This window comes from Ranitomeya variabilis, chromosome 3 (genome assembly GCF_051348905.1).
Source record: "Ranitomeya variabilis isolate aRanVar5 chromosome 3, aRanVar5.hap1, whole genome shotgun sequence".
NCBI classification, from domain to species: Eukaryota; Metazoa; Chordata; class Amphibia; order Anura; family Dendrobatidae; genus Ranitomeya; species Ranitomeya variabilis.
The window spans coordinates 307,197,597-307,219,110 of record NC_135234.1 but is presented as its reverse complement, the minus strand read 5'-3'; the positions used below and the strand labels follow the sequence as shown (position 1 = coordinate 307,219,110).

The window sequence follows — 21,514 nt, the reverse complement described above, 5'->3', positions numbered from 1 at the left end:
ATGTCTCCATGGGTTTTGCATGTACACGTTGGACATGTTTACAGCCCCATAGACTACAATGGATCCTTGTTGCATCTATGAAAACACGGATAAAACGCATGCATGCAACACTGACTTGTGAATGGGGTCTGAGAGTCATGTAAAATAGGCCCGTTAGCCCAAATCCTTGTTGCATTTTGCGCCTGTTTTTTGGTTGAGGCTTTTGGTGTTTTGGCAGCTTTTTTTGTTTGCACAAAATTCATTTGCGCCTGTATGTTAACATATTTTTTTTTTTTAGGTAGAACAATGTGTACGGAGTTTAGAGTTTCCAAATGTTTTTTCCTGATTTGTCGTTTGGCACAAATCTACTCAAGGAGTTATTTTATGTAAGCCGAAATTTTCAACTATTTTTGGTGACACTTTACAAGACCTGCGACTTTTTGTTATAAGATGGTGCAAATTTTAATGACAGAAAATAAGACAATTTCTGACTTTGTGCAAAATTTGCAAAATTCATAAACTGCTTGCCCCATTTTTATCGATTTGGTACAAAAACGTCAGCGAGCAGCACAAGATTAAAAAAAAGAAACATGACAAAAAAAGTGTATGAATTTGGCCCATATTTCTTGGTTTGTTCGATTTATTACTGTAGACATTATTGTGACATGTAATCACATTAAAAAAATATTAAAAACGCCACAGAAAAGGTGTTTTTGTTTTTACTCAAAATCCAGGTATGCGAATCCAGCCTAATAACAATTAGGAAGGTGCTAATTATTTTTGCATTTCAGGCCATTAAAAAAATATTTTTTCTTTCTTGGTCACTTTTGAAATGTACTTTTTACTTTATAAACTTATATAATATCATTGCAGACTACTTGCAACTATGTGCAGCCTTTAACTGGCTTTCCCTCGAAATGACGTGTAAGGGTTAACGTCCCCTCAGCCTGTGTTTTATACACCAGGCACTAGGTGTCCTTTTTGGCAAAGAGAAAGAAGGAGAGGGGGAAGGAAGGAAAGAGAAGGAGTGGAGAGAAGGAGGGGGTGTCTGTTTTTACGTCTGGTTGCGTAGGAAAGATCATGGCGGATGGAGACTGATATCCCCCCTTCTCCGCCAAAGCCCGGGAGAAAAAAATTGAAAAAGCAAAGGGGTAAGTATACATTAGGACTAGCGACTAAGGCGAGACAGTGTCAGTGCACACAAGCTGTTGTCCTGTGCCCCTGTCACTTTCCCAGCAGAGTGACAGAGACCCAGGCGGCCATACTGGGCCCTGCAGGAGAATAGGAGGGTTAAAAGCTAGCTTTGGAGTGAACAGAGCAGGACAGCAATGGCTGCTGTTCACTTGCTTGTGTTATGGTTGTAGATGAGGGGGAGGGGAGAAAGGCAGCAAGAGGAGTGCCCTGCCAAATAAGACCGGGGACGATGAGCTGAATGTGGTTTCCCTACAGTGTCAGTTGTCTTTTCTTAGATTGCGAGCTCCGCTGGCAGAAGTCTTTGTGCTCCCGCCGTTTGTCCGCCTGGTACGGTGCGATGTGTGCCAGCACTCCCTGTTTTCTGCTGTATTCTCAGAGAGATCGCTGGCAGCGGTCCTTGTCCTGTGCCCTCCTACATTGAATGTAAACTTAAGCCTGGCAGCCCCCTGTGGCTACATGACTGGTCGTGCGTAGTTACACACATTAATATATGCCACTTAGTATGTGTATATATACGTCATTTTTAATGAGATTGCATGTGCATTTCTGGCTGCCCATTCATTCATCTAATCACACCCTTAATGACAGACTCTGCCCACGCCTGACCTGTCTTCTTAGGCTAGTTTCACACTAGCGTTAACTGCAATACGTCGCAAATGCGTCGTTTTGCCGAAAATACGCATCCAGCAAAAGTTCTTGCTGGATACGTTTTTTCGTCATAGACTAACATTAGCGACGCATTTGCGACGCATTGCCAAACGTCGCGTCCGTTTTGCGACGCTTGGGCGTGTGGTAGCGGACCGTCGGGAGAAAAAAACGTTACATGTAACGTTTTTTGCTCCCGACGGTCCGCTTTTTCCGACCGCGCATGCGCGGCCGGAACTCCGCCCCCACCTCTCCGCACTTCCCCGCACCTCACAATGGGGCAGCGGATGCGTGGGAAAAATGCATCCGCTGCCCCCGTTGTGCGGCGGAGACCACCCTAGCGTCGGGAACGTCGGCCCGACGCACAGCGACGGGTTGTTCCCGACGCTAGTGTGAAAATAGCCTTACCCTTCTGATGGCTGCTCCAGCTTGCTACGTCTGTTACTAGGTTGCAAACTTTTAGGGCAGAGGTCTCATTCTTCATACTACACAGGTTCTTACTATACACTCAGGACTCAGGAGCCCTTGTGAACATTGGCTTCCTGTGCAGGGATGGTATATCTTTTAAAGGGCCACTGTCACCCCCTCCAGCCGTTATAAACTAAAAGCCACCTTGTGCAGCAGTAATGCTGCATTCTAACAAGGTGGCTCTTTTAGTTTTTGGTGCATGTATTCCCAAAATAAAGCGTTTTATAACTTCTCCAAAATACCTGTCTTTCGCCAGGGAGGCGGGTCCTCACCCCCCTGCTTGAAACGCCACACTGCCGTCACTCAAATCTTCAGGGGCACCGGGCGCCGCCCCCTCAGCGCTGTTTTCGCATGAAATCCGGCGCCTGCGCTGTGTAGTACTGTCTGGTGCAGTGAGCTCTGGCCGTCTGACGTCACAGCCAGGCTTGCAGACTGCGCCTGCCCCAGCCAGTACTAAACAGCGCAGGTGCCGGATTTCATGCGAAAACAGTGCTGAGGGGGCGGCGCCCGGTGCCCCTGAAGATTTGAGTGACGGCAGTGTGGCGTTTCAAGCAGGGGGGTGAGGACCCGCCTCCCTGGCGAAAGACAGGTATTTTGGAGAAGTTATAAAACGCATTATTTTGGGAATACATGCACCAAAAACTAAAAGAGCCACCTTGTTAGAATGCAGCATTACTGCTGCACAAGGTGGCTTTTAGTTTATAACGGCTGGAGGGGGTGACAGTGGCCCTTTAACTAAAAAAAATAAATATTAGTATGGCTTTAAAGGGAACCTGTCACCAGAATTTGGCGGGACTGGTTTTCGGTCATATGGGCGGGGTTTTCGGGTGTTTAATTCACCCTTTCCTTACCCGCTGGCTGCAACATTGGATTGAAGTTCATTCTCTGTCCTCCGTAGTACACGCCTGCGCAAGGCAATCTTGCCTTGCGCACGCGCAGTATGCTTTGCCCAACTGCGGGCAAAGCCGAAAAGCCTTAGTGCGCATGCGCCGGCGCACTATGTCCCGGAACACAGCGAAATACTTCCGGGACATAGTGCGCCGACGCATGCGCACTAATGCTTTTCGGCTTTGCCCGCAGTTGGGCAAAGCATACTGCGCCTGCGCAAGGCAAGATTGCCTTGCTCACACGTGTACTACGGAGAACAGAGAATTAACTCCAATCCAATATTATGGCCAGCATGCAGCCAGCGGGTAAGGAAAGGGTGAATCAAACACCCGAAAACCCCGCCCATATGACCGAAAACCGGTCCCGCCAAATTCCGGTGACAGGTTCCCTTTAAATCTGATAAAATGTGGCTAAACCTGCTGATTTTGAGTTTATAAAATGAGCAAGTTTACTTGGGAGGACTAGCTGCCTGTTCCTTGTTCACTGACAGCTGTATCAGTGGATGGCCTCCTAAGCTCTCATAAGGCTACAGATGCGTGAGTGACTGTAGGACGTGCTTGTCCTGATCACTTACTAAGTAGGCCTCGCTGCAGCCTTGTGATGTGCTGTGGTGATGCCAAACGACTGACGTCTGACCGTCCCAGCCCTGCTTCTACCTGTATAGCATCTCCCTATTTACTGTACATTGACTACAAATAAGACTTGATGAGAAAATATCTAGGACGAGGTTGCTAACTGTCCACAAATTGCTGGACCGTTTGTAAAGATGCAGCTTTTTATTTCCAGCTTCTGGAAAAAAATGACTATTTCCACAATTTATTTTAAGCTTAATGTGATAGTGTAATTGCAGCTAATCGTAATGTGTTAATATCAGTATTCTAAGCTATTGACCTATATGAGTCGCCCATCAGGGCAGGTACTCGGTACCGGTCCGGTCGCAATTAAAGGGATGGTCACGGTGGCAGTGACCCGGTCCGTGGCCCTGGGCGCCCACGTAAAAGGGACGGTCTTTAAAGGGGATGTGGAAATAAGGAAAGTTCGTGACGCCACCTGTGGTTCTCGGTCAGAGGTGACCGACGCTGCTTAAAGGGGTCCTCTGGGAGTGATGGTGCTGCAGCAAAGATGGTGTCGCTTCCCACAGGTGAAGCGGTGTCCCCAGGGCTCCCAGTGTATTTGGCAGAGATGGTGAATGCCGCAAATAGTTTGAGGACACAGGGTTGCAGTCTCTACCTGGTTTACTGGTGTTAAGCAGCCTCAGTCCAGGGTACTGGCAACAGGTATAGATGGGGTACAGGCAGCCTGAAGACAGGTGGGAATCCCCTTGACAGGTCAGTTAGGGAGCCTTCCACTATGCGCTGGTCTGTAGTCCCTTGCTGCCTGTAGTTACCTAACAAGGTCCTCTTTCGTCCCCTGTCCAGGGACAGTACTTGCACGGTAGGCAACTTGAGCTGTTTCTTTGGGGTCTCTATCCACAGTGACTCCGGACTCTGATTGCTGCTGTACCTCAGGTGTTATGTGTGGCAAGTCCTCTTTAGTTTCCTGCCCTCCGGTTCTGCCGTGGGGCCTGTAAATCCTCACAACCTCGGGCCGCCGGTGCCCGGTTTCTGCACTCAGCTTAGAGAGGCCCCGTTGCAGCCTTTCTCTAGCTCCTAAGTCCTTTTGTACTCCTTCACTGTCTGCAACCGTCAACTGAACTGACACTGCTTAGCAAATGACTCCTCCTCCCGACCAGAGAGAGCAGCTCCCCTAAAGTCGGGTGTAGAGCTCCCCCTTCTGGCCTGGAGTCAGAATGTGTTGCATATGCTGAATACCTGTCAAAGGGACTCCTCCTGCCTCCAGGCATTGCATTACCCTCCCCGAGAGGAAGTTAATGCCACTGTGGTGCCTGAACTCCTGGGGTGCCATATCCCCCCCCCACCCCATTAACCCCTTCCCGACCCATGACGCCACGTAGGCGTCATGAAAACCCGTGCCAATCCGACCCATGACGCCTATGTGGCGTCATGGAATGATCGCGTCCCTGCAGATCGGGTGAAAGGGTTAACTCCAATTTCACCCAATCTGCAGGGACAGGGGGAGTGGTACTTCAGCCCAGGGGGGGTGGCTTCACCCCACCGTGGCTACGATCGCTCTGATTGGCTGTTGAAAGTGAAACAGCCAATCAGAGCGATTTGTAATATTTCACCTAAAAAACTGGTGAAATATTACAATCCAGCCATGGCCGATGCTGCAATAACATCGGCCATGGCTGGAAACCCTGATGTGAGCCCCCCCCACCCCACCGATCGCCCCCCCCCAAGCCACCGATCTGTCCCGTAGTCCCCTCCGTCCTGCGCTCCGCTCCCCCGTCCTGTCCGCTCCCCCTGTGCTCCTATGCCACCCTCCTGTGCTCCAACGCCCCCCCGTGCCCCGATCTCCCCCCCTTATACTTACCGAGGCTCCAGGTGACCGTCCGTCTTCTCCATGGGCGCCGCCATCTTCCAAAATGGCGGGCGCATGCGCAGTGCGCCCGCCGAATCGGCCGGCAGATTCATTACAAGTACATTTTGATTGCTGTGATAGGTTCTATCACAGCGATCAAAATAAAAAAATAATAAATAACCCCCCCCTTTATCACCCCCATAGGTAGGGACAATAATAAAAAAAAATACATTTTTTTTTTTCTTTTTCCACTAGGGTTAGGGTTAGAACTAGGGTTAGGGGTAGGGTTAGGGTTAGGGTTAGGGCATGTGCACACAGTGCGGATTTGGCTGCGGATCTGCAGCGGATTGACCGCGGATGCGCAGTGGATTGGCCGCGGATCCGCAGCGGATTGGCCGCTGCGAATTCGTAGCAGTTTTCCATGAGGTTTACAGTACCATGTAAACCTATGGAAAACCAAATCCGCTGTGCCCATGGTGCGGAAAATTCCGTGCGGAAACGCTGCATTGTATTTTCCGCAGCATGTCAATTCTTTGTGCGAATTCCGCAGCGTTTTACACCTGTTCCTCAATAGGAATCCGCAGGTGAAATCCGCACAAAAAAACACTGGAAATCCGCTGTAAATCCGCAGGTAAAACGCAGTGCCTTTTACCTGCAGATTTTTCAAAAATCGTGCGGAAAAATCTCACACGAATCCGCAACGTGGGCACATAGCCTTAGGGTTAGGGTTGGAATTAGTTAGGGTTGGAATTAGGGCTAGGGTTGGAAATAGGGTTAAGATTAGGCTTGTGGTTAGGATTACGGATAGGGTTAGGGGTGTGTTGGGGTTACAGTTGTGGTCAGGGTTGAGATTAGGGTTAGGGTTGGGATTAGGGTTACGGCTGTGTTGGGGTTAGGGTTGTGGTTAGGGGTGTGTTGGGGTTAGGGTTGTGATTAGGGTTATGGCTACAGTTGGGATTAGGGTTAGGGGTGTGTTGGGGTTAGCGTTGAAGTTAGAATTGAGGGGTTTCCACTGTTTAGGCACATCAGGGGTCTACAAACGTAACATGGCGCCACCATTGATTCCAGCCAATCTTGCGTTCAAAAAGTCAACTGGTGCTCCCTCCCTTCCAAGCCCCGACGTGCGCCCAAACAGTGCTTTACCCCCACATACGGGGTACCAGTGTACTCAGGACAAACTGGGCAACAACTATTGGGGTCCAATTTCTCCTGTTACCCTTGCAAAAATAAAAAATTACTTGCTAAAACTTAATTTTTGAGGAAAGAACAATTATTTTTTATTTTCACGGCTCTGCGTTATAAACTTCTGTGAAACACTTGGGGGTTGAAAGTGCTCACCACACATCTATATAAGTTCCTTGGGGGGGTCTAGTTTCCAAAATGGGGTCACTTGTGTGGTGTTTCTACTGTTTAGGCACATCAGGGGCTCTGCAAATGCAACATGACGCCCGCAGACCATTCCATCAAAGTCTGCATTTCAAATGTCACTACTTCCCTTCCGAGCCTTGACGTGCACCCAAACAGTGGTTTACCCCCACATATGGGGTACCAGCGTACTCAGGACAAACTGGGCAACAACTATTGGGGTCCAATTTTTCCTGTTACCCTTGCAAAAATAAAAAATTACTTGCTAAAACATAATTTTTGAGGAAAGAACAATTATTTTTTATTTTCACGGCTCTGCGTTATAAACTTCTGTGAAGCACTTGGGCATTCAAAGTGCTCACCACACATCTAGATAAGTTCCCTTGGGGGTCTAGTTTCCAAAATGGGGTCACTTGTGGGGGGTTTCTACTGTTTAGGCATATCAGGAACTCTGCAAACATAATATGATGCCCGCAGACCATTCCATCAAAGTCTGCATTCCAAAACGTCACTACTTCCCTTCCGAGCCCCGGCATGTGCCCAAACAGTGGTTTACCCCCACATATGGGGTATCAGCGTACTCAGGAGAAACTGAACAACAACTTTTGGGGTCAAATTTCTCCTGTTACCCTTGCAAAAATAAAAAATTCTGGGCTAACAAAATATTTTTGAGGAAAGGAAACACATTTATTATTTTCACGGCTCTGCTTTATAAACTTCTGTGAAGCACTTGGGGGTTCAAAGTGCTCATCACACATCTAGATAAGTTCCCTTGGGGGTCTAGTTTCCAAAATGGAGTCACTTGTGGGGAGTTCCTACTGTTTAGGCACATCAGGGGCTCTGCAAACGCAACCTGACGCCCGCAGAGCATTCCATCAAAGTCTGCATTTCAAAACTTCACTACTTCCCTTCCGAACCCCAGCATGTGCCCAAACAGTGGTTTACCCCCACATATGGAGTATCAGCGTACTCAGGAGAAACTGGACAACAACTTTTGGGGTCCAATTTCTCCTGTTACCCTTGGGAAAATAAAAAATTGTGGGCTAAAATATCATTTTTGAGAAAAGAAAAATTATTTTTTATTTTCATGGCTCTGCGCTATAAACTTCTGTGACGCACTTGGGGGTTCAAAGTGCTCACCACACATCTAGATTAGTTCCTTGGGAGGTCTAGTTTCCAAAATGGGGTCACTTGTGTGGGAGCTCCAATGTTTAGGCACACAGGGGCTCTTCAAACGCGACATGGTGTCCGCTAATGATTGGAGCTAATTTTCCATTCAAAAAGCCAAATGGCATGCCTTCCCTTCCGAGCCCTGCCGTGCGCCCAAACAGTGGTTTACCCCCACATATGGGGTATCATCGTACTCAGGACAAACTGGACAACAACATTTGGGGTCCAATTTCTCCTATTACCCTTGGGAAAATAAAAAATTCTGGGCTAAAAATCATTTTTGAGGAAAGAAAAATTATTTTTTATTTTCACGGCTCTGCGTTATAAACTTCTGTGAAGCACCTGGGGGTTATAAGTGCTCACTATGCATCTAGATAAGTTCCTTGGGGGGTCTAGTTTCCAAAATGGGGTCACTTGTAGGGGAGCTCCAATGTTTAGGCACACAGGGGCTCTCCAAACGCGACATGGTGTCCGCTAACGATTGGAGCTAATTTTTCATTCAAAAAGTCAAATGGCGCTCCTTCCATTCCAAGCCTTACCATGTGCCCAAACAGTGGTTTACCCCCACATGTGAGGTATCGGTGTACTCAGGAGAAATTGTCCAACAAATTTTAGGATCCATTTTATCCTGTTGCCCATGTGAAAATGAAAAAATTGAGGCTAAAATAATTTTTTTGTGAAAAAAAAGTACTGTTTCATTTTTACGGATCAATTTGTGAAGCACCTGGGGGTTTAAAGTGCTCACTATGCTTCTAGATAAGTTCCTTGGGGGGTCTAGTTTCCAAAATGGGGTCACGTGTGGGGGAGCTCCAATGTTTAGGCACAAGGGGGCTCTCCAAACGCGACATGGTGTCCGCTAAAGAGTGGAGCCAATTTTTCATTCAAAAAGCCAAATGGCGCTCCTTCCCTTCCGAGCCCTGCCGTGCGCCCAAACAGTGGTTTACCCCCACATATGAGGTATCAGCGTACTCAGGACAAATTGGACAACAACGTTCGTGGTCCAGTTTCTCCTTTTACCCTTGGGAAAATAAAAAAATTGTTGCTAAAAGATCATTTTTGTGACTAAAAAGTTAAATGTTCATTTTTTACTTCCATGTTGCTTCTGCTGCTGTGAAACACCTGAAGGGTTAATAAACTTCTTGAATGTGGTTTTGAGCACCTTGAGGGGTGCAGTTTTTAGAATGGTGTCACTTTTGGGTATTTTCAGCCATATAGAACCCTCAAACTGACTTCAAATGTGAGGTGGTCCCTAAAAAAAATGGTTTTGTAAATTTTGTTGTAAAAATGAGAAATCACTGGTCAAATTTTAACCCTTATAACTTCCTAGCAAAAAAAAAAATTTTGTTTCCAAAATTGTGCTGATGTAAAGTAGACATGTGGGAAATGTTATTTATTAACTATTTTGTGTCACATAACTCTCTGGTTTAACAGAATAAAAACTAAAAATGTGAAAATTGCGAAATTTTCAAAATTTTCGCCAAATTTCCATTTTTTTCACAAATAAACTCAGAAATTATCGACCTAAATTTACCACAAACATGAAGCCCAATATGTCACGAAAAAACAGTCTCAGAACCGCAAGGATCCTTTGAAGCGTTCCTGAGTTATTACCTCATAAAGGGACACTGGTCAGAATTGCAAAAAACGGCCAGGTCATTAAGGCTAAAATAGGCTGGGTCATGAAGGGGTTAAATCCAGTGCTCACAGACTGGGAAAAGAAAACATAAACAGGTTAGATAAGATGCAAACATTTTGAAAAAGGCATTTAACAGGTTTAAGCTTTTTCTCCCCTTACGGGAGGCACTTTTGGCTTAAACTTTGCAAAGATATTTACAAAAGTACAACTGGTCTTATACCAGGGTGTCCTTGTTCATTAAAGTGAACCTGTCACCCCCAAAATCGAGGGTGAGGTAAGCCCACCGGCATCAGGGGCTTATCTACAGCATTCTGTAATGCTGTAGATAAGCCCCCGATGTATCCTGAACGATGAGAAAAAGAGGTTAGATTATACTCACCCAGGGGCGTTCCCGCTGCTGGTCCAGTCCGATGGGTGTTGCGATCCGGTCCAGCGCCTCCTAGCTTCATCAGATGACGTCTTCTTCTGGTCTCTCCGGGCCTCTCTGACCTTTCCCAGCGCCTGCGCACTGCAGTACTTTGCTCTGCCCTCAACAGGGAAGGCAAAGTACGCCTGCGCCGGAGCCGCAGCGTGAAGACCAGAAGAGGACGTCGTCGTAAGAAGATGGGAGGCCCCGGACCGGACCGTGACACCCATCGGATCGGACAGCCCGCCCAGGTGAGTATAATCTAACCTTTTTTTCTCATCTTTTAGGATACATCGGGGGGCTTATCTACAGCATTCCAGAATGCTGTAGATAAGCCCCTGATGCCGGTGAGCTTAGCTCACCGTTGATTTTGGGGGTGACAGGTTCCCTTTAACAACAGTACTGATGCGAGGGATCCGTCATAAACCCCCAACGTAGGCTAGGGCGGGCTGCAAGGCGTATATCCAGACCCTGTGTTCACCATGCCAGACGGTTTTAACTTCAGGTCTGTGGAGACAGAAGGCCCTACCCTGTTATGATCCTAGTGGCAAGGATCGCAGGTCGGACTAGCTAAGTAACTGAACAGACTACTAGCTCTGGGGAAGTGTTAACTAGATTGACCGCAACCTGATCCTATCCGCAAACAACTATAGGCAGCCGTGGAACGTTACCTAAAAAATCCTAGACGTCTCGTCACGGCCTGAGAAACTGACTATTCCTGGAGGGAAAGTAAGTCCTCACTTGCCTCAGTGGAAGCCCCCAAAGATATAGAATAGCCCCCCACAAATATTAACGGTGAGTTAAGGGGAAAGCACAAACGCAGAGATGAAATCAGATTTAGCAAATGAGGCCCGCTAATACTAGATAGCAGAAAATAGGAAGGAAACTGTGCGGTCAATAAAAAACCCTATTCAAAATATCCACGCAGAGATTGCTCGAGCCCCCGCACCAACTAACGGTGCGGGGGAAGCAACTCCGTACCCCAGAGCTTACCAGCAAAAAGAAATCACATGTTAGCAAGCAGGACTAGACTCATCATACACAGAAATCATATTGCAGGCAGATGAGCAAAAAATATTCAAACAGAACTTAGCTTATCCTGAAGAGGCAGAAAACGAGATAATCAGGAGTAATCAGAATAGCACTGAATACATTGACAGCCGGCCACAAGTGGAAGTGAAGCAGAGCTAAATAGGAGCCTCCCTGGTGAATAACGAGGCAGCTGATCCAGCTGACCCGCAGGATAATAAACCAAACCACCAGGGGGAGCCAAAAAACCAAAGTCACACAATACCATCTGTGACCACAAGAGGGAGCCTGAAAACGGAGTTCACAACACTACCCACACTGGCAATGTGGGCAGAACCAGGGAGCACCTGGAGGGTGCCAACTATGTACAATAACAGTTTTTGGGCAATTCACTGTCCATGACCCTATTGTCCATTTTAAACCTGCAACAAGCATAAGCAAACATTTTTCAAACAGTTAACAACAATTATTGACAGCAGTCCCTGTAGCAGGCTGGGATCTAACCTCTGGTACTACTGGTAGATCTATGCAGCTCCTGGTCTAACATGTCTGCTGTTGTGAACCCACTAGTGTCTGTGCTACTTGTAGGCCTGTATTGTATTGGCAAATTGGGCAAATGTCTGCGACTTCTTAGATTCACTATGGGTCTGCAGATTCACCGATAGCAGAGGGTGGATTCTCTGGTTCCACTGCTGGTGTCACATCTGTTGCTTGAGCATGCTGGTCTAGAGTCTCGCTCTGTGTTGGTATTTCCAACTGGGGAAAAGTCAAAACAGGTATCACTATGGCTTGATGTGCTTGAGTCCAAGACTGGGGAAAATCTCCAAGAACGGTATGGATTTTCTCTTCTTCTTCTTCTGTAGGTTGAGAAGTACTGGAGTCTTTTTCATTGTCTCTCAGTTTATCAGGGCACACTTTAACCCCTTCCCGACCTGTGACGCCACGTAGGCGTCATGAAAGTCGGTGCCAATCCGACCTGTGACGCCTATGTGGCGTCATGGAGGGATCGCGTCCCTGCAGATCGGGTGGAAGGGTTAACTCCAATTTCACCCGATCTGCAGGGACATGGGGAGTGGTACTTCAGCCCAGGGGGGGTGGCTTCGCCCCCCCATGGCTACGATCGCTCTAATTGGCTGTTGAAAGTGAAACAGCCAATTAGAGCATTTTGTAATATTTCACCTATGAAAAGTGGTGAAATATTACAATCCAGCCATGGCCGATTCTGCAATATCATCGGTCATGACTGGAAACCCTGATCTGTCCCCACCACCGCCACCGATCTCCTCCCCAGTCCTCCTTTCTGCCCCGTACTGTGGTCCGCTACCCTCCATCCTCCTATCCGCTCCCCCGTCCTCCTGTCCGCTCCCCTAGTGCTCCGATTCCCCCCCGTGCTCCGATTCCCCCCTGTGCTCCGATCTCTCCCCCCCTCATACTTACCGAGCCTCCTGGTGTCCGTCCGTCTTCTTCATGGGCGCCGCCATCTTCCAAAATGGCGGGTGCATGCGCAGTGCCAGCAGATTCGTTCCAGGTTTTATCACAGTGATCAAAATGTACCTATCACAGTGATCAAAATAAAAAAATAGTAAATGACCCCCCCCCCCCTTTGTCACCCCCATAGGTAGGGACAATAGTAAAATAAAATATATATATATATATATATATATATATATTTGTTTCCTTCCCCCACTAGGGTTAGGGCTAGGGCTAGGGTTAGGGCTAGGGTTAGAATTAGGGTTAGAACTAGAGTTAGGGTTAGAATTAGGCTATGTGCACACGGTGCGGATTTGGCTGCGGATCCGCAGTGGATTGGCCACTGCGGATTCGTAGCAGTTTTCCATCAGGTTTACAGTACTACCATGTAAACCTATGGAAAACCAAATCCGCTGTGCCCATGGTGCGGAAAATACCACGCGGAAACTCTGTGTTGTATTTTCCGCAGCATGTCAATTCTTTGTGCGGATTCCGTTTTACACCTGTTCCTCAATAGGAATCCACAGGTGAAATTCGCAGAAAAAACACTGGAAATCCGCGGTAAATCCGCAGGTAAAACGCAGTGCCTTTTACCTGCGGATTTTTCAAAAATGGTGCGGAAAAAATCTCACACGAATCCACAATGTGGGCACATAGCCTAAGTGTTAGGTTTGGAATTAGAGTTAGGAATGGAATTAGGGCTAGGGTTGGAAATAGGGTTAAGATTAGGCTTGTGGTTAGGGTTAGGGGTGTGTTGGGGTTAGGGTTGTGGTTAGGGTTGGGGCTAGGATTAGGGTTGGGATTAGGGTTAGGGGTGTGTTGGGGTTAGGGTTGTGGTTAGGGGTGTGTTGGGGTTAGGGTTGTGGTTAGGGGTGTGTTGGGGTTAGGGTTGTGACTGGGATTATATCTAGAGTTGGGATTAGGGTTTGGGGTGTTTTGGGGTTAGTGTTGGAGTTAGAATTGAGGGGTTTCCACTGTTTAGGCACATCAGGGGTCTCCAAACGCAACATGGCGCCACCATTGATTCCAGCCAATTTTGCGTTCAAAAAGTCAAATGGTGCTCCCTCCCTTCCGAGCCCCGACGTGCGCCCAAACAGTGGTTTACCCCCACATATAGGGTACCAACATACTCAGGACAAAGTGGGCAACAATTATTGGGGTCCAATTTCTCCTGTTACCCTTGCGAAAATAAAAAATTGCTTGCTAAAACATAATTTTTGAGGAATGAAAAATTATTTTTTATTTTCACGGCTCTGCGTTATAAACTTCTGTGAAGCACTTGGGGGTTCAAAGTGCTCACCACACATGTAGATAAGTTCCTTGGGGGGTCTAGTTTCCAAAATGGGGTCACTTGTGGGGAGTTTCTACTGTTTAGGCACATCAGGGGCTCTGCAAACGCAACGTGACGCCCGCAGAGCATTCCATCAAAGTCTGCATTTCAAAACGTCACTACTTCCCTTCCGAACCCCGACGTGTGCCCAAACAGTGGTGTACCCCCACAAATGGGGTATCCGCATACTCAGGAGAAACTGGACAACAACTTTTGGGGTCCAATTTCTCCTGTTACCCATGGGAAAATAATAAATTGTGGGCTAAAATATCATTTTTGAGTTACCCTTTTTATTTTCGCAAGGGTAACAGGAGAAATTGGACCCCAATAATTGTTGCCCAGTTTGTCCTGAGTATGCTGGTACCCCATATGTGGGGGTAAACCACTGTTTGGGCGCACGGCGGGGCTCGGGAGGGAGGGAGCACCATTTGACTTTTTGAACGCAAGATTGGCTGGATTCAATGGTGGCGCCATGTTGCGTTTGGAGACCCCTGATGTGCTTAAACAGTGGAAGCCCCTCAATTCTAACTCCAACACACCCCAAACCCTAATCCCAACTCTAGATATAACCCTAACCCCAACACACCCCTAACCCTAATCCCATCCCTAACCCCAACACACCCCTAACCCTAACCACAAGCCTAATCTTAGCCCTAATTCCAACCCTAACTCTAATTCCAACCCTAACCCTAAGGCTATGTGCCCACATTGCGGATTTGTGTGAGATTTTTCCGCACCATTTTTGGAAAATCCGCAGGTAAAAAGCACTGCGTTTTACCTGCGCATTTACCCCGGATTTCCAGTGTTTTTTGTGCGGATTTCACCTGCGGATTCCTATTGAAAAGCAGGTGTAAAACTGAATCCGCACAAAGAATTGACATGCTGCGGAAAATACAACACAGCGTTTCCGCGCGGTATTTTCCGCACCATGGGCACAGCGGATTTGGTTTTCAGTAGGTTTACATGGTACTGTAAACCTGATGGAAAACTGCTACGAATCCGCAGCGGCCAATCCGCTGCGGATCCACAGCCAAATCCGCACCATGTGTGCACATAGTCTAATCTAACCCTAACCCTAGCCCTAACCCTAGTGGGGGAAGAAAAAAAAAATATATATTTTCTTTATTTTCTATTATTGTCCCTACCTATGGGGGTGATAAAGGGGGGGGTCATTTACTATTTTTTTTATTTTGATCACTGTGATAAAACCTATCACAGTGATCAAAATGTACCTGGAACGAATCTGCCAGCCGGCAGATTCAGCGGGCGCACTGCGCATGCGCCCGCCATTTTGGAAGATGGCGGCGCCCATGAAGAAGACGGACGGACACCGCGAGGCTCGGTAAGTATGGGGGGGGAGATCGGAGCACCGGGGGGGATCGGAGCACGGGGGGGTGGATCGAAGCACGGGGTGAGCAGACAGGAGAACGGAGGGGAGCGGACCACAGTACGGGGCAGAAAGGAGGACTGGGGAGGCGATCGGTGGCGGTGGGGGGAGGGGCAGATTAGGTTTTCCAGCCATGGCCGATGATATTGCAGCATCGGCCATGGCTGGATTGTAATATTTCACCATTTTCATAGGTGAAATATTACAAATCGCTCTGATTGGCTGTTTCACTTTCAACAGCCAATCAGAGCGATCGTAGCCACAGGGGGGTGAAGCCACCCCCCCCCCCCTGGGCTGAAGTACCACTCCCCCTGTCCCTGCAGATTGGGTGAAATTGGAGTTAACCCTTTCACCCGATCTGCAGGGACGCGATCATTCCATGACGCCACATAGGCGTCACAGGTCGGATTGGCACCGACTTTCATGACGCCTATGTGGCGTCAAAGGTCGGGAAGGGGTTAATGAACCTTCGGTATTACGCTACCAACCAGAGAAACTGCCGGACTTCGTTGATGTTGCTGGGTTTCGGCCAGTCCCTGATGACGGTGACCTTGTCACAGTCTGGTGCCACTCCTTCAGAGTTTACCACATGGCCCAGGTACTGCACTTTGGGCTTTAACAGATGACACTTAATGGTTTTACCTTCAGGCCAAAGTTAGGCAGAGCTTCAAACACCTTGGCCAGGTGCTTCAGGTGGTCTTCATAAGTCTTGGAGAAGACGATGACATCATCCAGGTTCAGCAGGACGGTTTCAAAATTCTTGTGTCCGAGACAGCACTCCATCATCCTCTGGAATGTCCCTGGTGCATTGCACAGTCCGAACGGCATGCAGTTGAATTCAGAGAGACCCATCGGTGTCGTGAAGACAGTCTTTTCTATATCCGTCTCTGCCACGGGAACCTGCTAATACCCACTAGTGAGATCCAAGGTGGAGAAATAGTTAGCAGATTTTAAAGCAGCTAATGACTCTTCAATTCTGGGCAACGGGTATGCATCCTTATGTGTAATGCGGTTTTTAGTCAGTTCCTGGACCTGGAGACGCAATTCTGTGGAGGGGTCATCCAGGATCTGTGCGTCGGCCTCAACGGGGACCTGAGGAAAGGGTGCTACCTCCTGGTGGTACGTGAGGGCTGGACGCCTAGGGGGAACTGTGCGGTGGTTTATGTAGCACCCGGATGGCCCTGTCTTTAAATTGCGCAAAGTCCAGGTGTCACGGGAAGCCTAGGTAGGCAAGAGCTATTAACCCAGGCCCCTGCGATTTCCCTCAACTCTGGGAAACCCTGACTGACCCTCTCCGAGAGTTTACACTGATGGTGTGCATGTCTGGGCCTCCACCCTCACCCTATCTCCTGTTTCAACCCTAGGCTGAAACCACAACCCACCACCCAGTGAAAAGACCACACACCAATACTCACAGTTAGCACAGACAAGGATAACGGAAAAAATGCACAACGCCGCAGTCAAACAGGAATACACTATAAGTGCACTGGGCAAAACAAATACAAATAAAGGAAGGAGAAAATATGACAAAGGGAAATACATCACCGGATACGAAACTCCTTCTCCTAGACCACCACTCCAGACCGAAATAACCAAGCACACGACAGAAGCTATAATCGGCGACGCCCAATGTTCAGAAGAACTATTTAAAGGTAGTGGGCGTGACCCAGCTTCCAATCCGAGCACCAGCCAAATTAACCCCGGACCAGCTAGATAAAATCTAGCCGATGCCACTGAGCACATAGTGGACAAAAGCGGAATTACCGCTGTCTGTCGGACGCCCTAGTATGAACAGCGTCCGACATGACAGTACCCTGCCTTCTACGAGGGACCCCAGGGCCCTCACGACTTATAGGACCCGGCTTGTCCGGATGGCGGCGGTGAAACATACTGACCAGCCGATCCGCATGAATGTCCGAGGCTGGTTCCCAAGACCTCTCCTCCGGCCCATAACCACACCAGTGTACCAGGTACTGTAACATGCGGCGCACCAGTCGAGAGTCAACCACCTTGGAGACTTCAAACACTAAACTGCCATTCACCAAGACTGGAGAAGGCATCGCCGCAGCATCCACAGAACCCACCACCTTTTTTAATAACGATCTGTGGAACACGTTGTGAATCTTATATACCGTAGGGAGCTCCAACCGGTAGGCAACCGGATTAACGATGGTGGCGACCCTAAATGGACAAATAAACCTAGGACCCAATTTAAGGGATGGTATTTTGAGTCTTATGTTTTTTGTGGATAACCACACCCAGTCACCCACACTCAGGTCCGGACCTGGCACACGTCAACTGTCAGCCACACATTTGTACTTTGCACTCACGCTCAACAGGCGCTGTTTTACTTTCCTCCAGACAGAGGACAGTTGTGCTCCTAACAAGTCCCCCTCCACGGAGACCTCCGTCCATGGCCTACTGGGTACCTCGAGAGGAAGTAGTGTGCCAGCAGGACGGGAGCTAGCTTAGCCCTAGCGCACGTGGTACATGCTGACACGTATGAAACCACGTCCTGTCGGATTTTGGGCCACCAAAACCGACGAGAAACCAACTCCAAAGTACCCCTAACTCCTGGGTGACCAGCCAGGACAGCATCATGATGCTCAGCCAATATCTTAGGCGAAGATGGAGCGGTACAAACGATTTGTTAACGGGAAGTTCTGGTGGTACTTCCTCCTGAGCCTCGGCAACCTCAGCCTCAACCACTGTCGTGATTGCCGAGACCACTACACCTTTTGGGAGGATGGGTACCAGTTCTTCCCGAGGTTCTTCCCCGGAAAACACCTGGGCAAAGCATCCACCTTAGAGTTCTTAGACCCAGGTCGGGGCACTTCTGAACAACCCCTCTCAGAAAACACATCTGCGAAATCCAGCAGAGACTCAGGAATATTAGGAGTCACAGCGGAAACACACGTGGCCAGGCAATTCTCCTGGCAGAATCCGCTCCCCTGGATGATTTCCTGGGTTTTCCAGTCAATCACCGGGTTGTGCATAGCCAACCATGGAAAACCCAGAACCACTTGTGCAGGCAGATTACTGAGCACCCTACATGTAACTTGCTCCGAATGTAGGGCCCCAATGTGGAGTTTAACCTCAGCCACAAACTCAGTAATCTCCCCCTGTGAGAGAGGAGCGGCATTGATGGTGACCACCCGGATAGGATGAGGCAGTTTTTCGATCCTGAAACCGGCTGTGCGCGCAAACTCCTCATCAATAAGATTAGAGGCAGAACCACTGTCCACAAACACAGTGATTGGCAGCTCTCTGCCAGCGACCATAACTTTGGCTGGGAGCATGCATTGAGAAACCACAATGGAGGATTGACATAAGTTCAGACTGGCCACCTCCACACCCTCTGAGCCTAAAAGTTTTTCCGCTGTTGCGCTTTTCTTAGATAGCGGAGGACAAGTATTGACATAATGACCAGTTTTACCACAGCAAAAACAGGCTCTCTGCTTCCTGAGCAAAAGGGCCCAATGCTTCACATGAGACACCCCTGCAATTTGCATTGGCTCCGTGGGCTCACCTGCAGCAACCTCACGTGTACCTACGCTCTCTCCCATAGGCAGCGTCTCTTGCACCCCCTGACGCAGACAGCGATCAATGCGGATAACAAGACTCATAGCGGATTCTAGAGAAGCAGGAGTCTCGTACCTTAGAAGGGCTTTTTTAACCTTTCCTGAAACCCCATGAACAAACTGACTTCGCAGCGCAGGATCATTCCACTGTGTATCTACCGCTCAGCGGCGAAATTCAGAACAGTAATCCTCCGCCATACGCTCCCCCTGGCGGATATTGCGAATTTTAGATTCTGCTAGACCCATTCTGTCAGGATCCTCGTAAATGAGTCCAAGAGCAGAAAAAAACCTCTCCACTGAGTTATATGCAGCAGAATCAGAAGGTAAAGAAAACGCCCATGCTTGAGGATCCCCACTCAGTAATGACAACACCAGGCCCACACGCTGAGCCTCATTACCTGAGGAGATCGGGAGCATACGAAAATATAGTTTACAAGATTCACGAAAAGAAACAAATGTACTGCGTTCCCCAGCAAACCTTTCAGGCAAAGGAAACTTGGGCTCAGCAACTCTGCTTGCAGATTCAGCTTGCAGTTTAGATACTACTAGACCCTGATGCTGAACTGCCACCTTCAGCTCAGTGACCTGTAGGGACAGCGCCTCCAACTGGCGGGTTATGGAAGTCATGGGATCCATGACAGAAAAAAGGACACCCTTTTTTTTTCCCTTTTAAGGCCGATTATAATGTCACAGGAAGCCTAGGTAGGCAAGAGCTATTAACCCAGGCCCCTGCGATTTCCCTCAACTCTGGGAAACCCTGACTGACCCTCTCCCAGAGTTTACACTGATGGTGTGCATGTCTGGGCCTCCACCCTCACCCTATCTCCTGTTTCAACCCTAGGCTGAAACCACCACCCACCACCCAGTGAAAAGAGCACACACCAATACCCACAGTAAGCACAGACAAGGATAACGTAAAAAATGCACAACGCCGCAGTCACACAGGAATACACTATAAGTGCACTGGGCAAAACAAATACAAATAAAGGAAGGAGAAAATATGACAAAGGGAAATACACCACCGGATACGAAACTCCTTCTCCTAGACCACCACTCCAGACCGAAATAACCAAGCACAAGACAGAAGCTATAATCGGCGACGCCCAATGTTCAGAAGAACTATTTAAAGGCAGTGGGCGTCGTGACCCAGCTTTCAATCCGAGCACCAGCCAAATTAACCCCGGACCAGCTAGATAAAATCTAGCCGACGCCACTGAGCGCATAGTGGACAAAAGCAGAATTACCGCTGTCTGTCGGACGCCCTAGTGTGAACAGCGTCCGACATGACACTAGGTTAGGGTTTTGCAAGGCCAGAATGCGCAGCTGTGTCCTGTGGGTATTGGACAGGAGCCCTTCAATGAACTGTTCCATTAAGAGCCTGTCTCCATCCTGCACGCTGTTAGGGTCAACCTGTTTGATGGCACGTAGTGCCTTTTGCAGATTAAGGGCATAGTCCCGTATGCTATCCTGTGCTCGTTGTTTGCACCCGAAAAACCTCATTTTGATTTCTGCAGTGGTGCGGGTGTCAAAAGTGTTTTTAAGTTTGGCAAATATCTGCTTAACAGTTCCTTTTTCCATATCCGGCCAGGACTTTACTTCTCTTAGGGCTGCGCCAATCAGTTGGCCAATTAGGATGCTGACCTTTTGATGTTCTGTCAGGGGATATTATTGAAATAGGCTGCAGAGCCTTTCCTTAAAGTCACTTAGTGTATGGGACTTCCCAGAACATTGTGGCAGCCAGGCCGCTCCTGGTATATAAGGCATGTATAGTGGCATTATGGGAGTGGTTACTGCGGCAGGGTCCTGCTGGTTTACAGGAGCTGCGGGCACCGCTTGGCCTGATGGCATCATGGGACCTGCTGCTGCATCCACTGCGGGGCCTGGGGGCATCATGGGGCTGCGGCTGCGACCGCTGCCAATTCTCCTCCCGGGTCAGACATAGGTTCTCCCCCGTGCCAACCTTGTAGAGGCCCGACCTCTCTCTTCCGGAGTCTGTAGCGGTCCCTCTGGTGCGCGGTCTACAGCGGTTCCTCTGTGTGCGGTCGGGTGCTTCTTCCGGTCCTCCGTCCAGGGCTTTTCAGCGTCTTCTCTTGCGGTTCTCCTGCACGGTGTCCTCACTTGCGGCTCTCAGTTCAAGCTCCGCCCACAATGGCACACCCCTCTTTTCCTGCGTTCCTTGAGGTGCTCCTTCTGGCGGCTGTTGGCGGTTATTTTGAAAACAAAGTGCACGCACCATGTGATGCAGTGATGGCGGCGGTTATGGTGTGACACAGTTACACTATGTTCCAAATTATTATGCAAATTACATTTTTCTCTGATTTTCCTAAATGGTTGGTGCAAATGACAGTCAGTCTAATAAAAGTAATCACCTGTTAGAGTATACATCAAATTTTATTGAATAAACCTCCCAATGATAACACTATAATCTCCAAAATGAATAAAAACTTAAAATGCACTGTTCCAAATTATTAGGCACAGTAGAATTTCTAAACATTTGATATGCTTTAACCCCTTCATGACCGTGGGATTTTTCGTTTTTCCGTGT

The 21,514-nt window shown here is 48.4% G+C and overlaps 1 protein-coding gene across 3 annotated transcripts in view; it reads left to right on the top strand.

The window, feature by feature from the left end:
• Positions 1 to 941: 941 nt before the first annotated feature.
• The window catches only part of SCMH1 (Scm polycomb group protein homolog 1), a 434,218-nt gene continuing 413,645 nt past the window's right edge, over positions 942 to 21,514 (top strand). For 2 of the 3 annotated variants that reach the window (XM_077295618.1, XM_077295617.1), the window contains exon 1: positions 992 to 1,130. The gene's annotated coding sequence lies outside the window, so the exon portion shown is untranslated. Of the gene's footprint in view, positions 1,131 to 21,514 lie in introns of all 3 variants that reach the window. The other variant, XM_077295619.1, reaches the window with a different exon arrangement.